This window comes from Meleagris gallopavo, unplaced genomic scaffold (assembly GCF_000146605.3).
Source record: "Meleagris gallopavo isolate NT-WF06-2002-E0010 breed Aviagen turkey brand Nicholas breeding stock unplaced genomic scaffold, Turkey_5.1 ChrUn_random_7180001839699, whole genome shotgun sequence".
NCBI lineage: Eukaryota > Metazoa > Chordata > Aves > Galliformes > Phasianidae > Meleagris > Meleagris gallopavo.
The window spans coordinates 1-1,444 of record NW_011109397.1 but is presented as its reverse complement, the minus strand read 5'-3'; the positions used below and the strand labels follow the sequence as shown (position 1 = coordinate 1,444).

General features: G+C 32.7%; 1 long non-coding RNA gene across 1 annotated transcript; it reads left to right on the top strand.

The window, feature by feature from the left end:
• The first annotated feature begins 8 nt into the window (after window positions 1-8).
• Window positions 9-1,438, top strand: LOC109364284. Its single transcript, XR_002110286.2, has 3 exons — window positions 9-295; window positions 401-458; window positions 1,149-1,438. It is a non-coding gene; the product is annotated as an uncharacterized LOC109364284 (long non-coding RNA).
• Window positions 1,439-1,444: the final 6 nt, after the last annotated feature.

The following is a 1,444-nucleotide window of genomic DNA, read 5'->3' as shown; positions in this document are numbered from 1 at the left end:
TGGGAAAACAACACAAGGCTTTCTTAGCACCCTTATAGAATAAGTTCTTAAAGGATTTAGCTTTTACTAGCTTTTTTCCAGTTTTGGCATATTCTATTATTGCTTATCTAGTGCAAATCTGAGATTCTTGTCGGGTTTTTTTCCATAAATTCATGCTGAAAACTTTTTTTTGAGGAGACAGTATGTATGGTCCAAATTTGATAGATAAGTAATTTGTAATTTATGTCTAGGAAAATATTCAGAATAGAAATTTGAAAACTACTACTAGTCTTGATACGGCTGCTGATCATAGTGTGTAAGTAGTTATCACATTTTCAAACAAAATTTCCAGTTACCCTTATTCAACTTTGAAAAATAATCATTTATTCACTCACAAAACTGATTTCTGCGTGTTTGACAGGTATGATGTCTACAACTTCAACGTCAGTGTGTTTAACGAGCCTACAATAAAAGTTGGAGTAAGAATATAACTGAAACGTTTGTGTAATTAATAGAATGTAAAGTAGCTTCATCAAATTAAAGTTATGTCTACTGAAAGTATCATCAACAGTTAAAAACTCAAATTAGCGTCACTGAAAGTAGTGGGGGAAAATATTTTGCCATATCCTTGTTTTTATATTCGTACACCTCCATCACTTTCAAATGTATGATGGTACATGCTGTCTTACAGTTCTGGCCACTTAAAGCTATTGAAGGGTTTTCCTGAACAAAGAAAGAAACAATTTGTTGGGAGTATTATGTATCTGTTATCCTAAAAACATTATTGCCTTCTTTTCAATTTCCTAGCTTGTAAAGCTAGCTTTGCCCAGCTGATTGAGTAAAAAGAAAAGGTAAAAGCAAATGAAAGACAATGTTTTGCCTCTTGTTGTTAAGCAGAGTCTGCTGAATAGGTGACAGTAGTGGAAAAAAGTGGGTGGAAACTGATGAATTGTTTGAAGACATGAAAGTTTTAATCAGTTCTGGTTGGTTTCAATTATCTGCTTTTAAATAATTTCCAAGATGGAAATTAAGTTGGAATTTGATTGCTGAGTATAATAACTGAGCTAAAAAGCCCTTAAGTGCGTTATCTGATGGCCTGTTTCATTTTGTTTAAACAGAATAACGAAGAAAAATTTTAATTTGTTTCTCATTTATTTACATTTTTCTAGATCCAAGACTGCTGTGTTACGGAAGCAAACACTCATACAGATCCAAACAAAAAAGAGTAGGGATGTCATATTGTACCTTTGTTCTTTGATTATAAGCAAGTATAGTACTGTCTACATTCCCTACCATTCCGTTATGACAATCCAGGGAATGTGTATATCTGGACTGCTATTTTTTTTCATGCAATAAACATAGTTGCTGTCATCTCCTGGTTTTTCTTTGGAAAACTTCTACATAACTGGTAAAAATAAAGATTGTGTTTCATGAAGGAAACGCTCTTCAAAATTCTCTTTGTAGA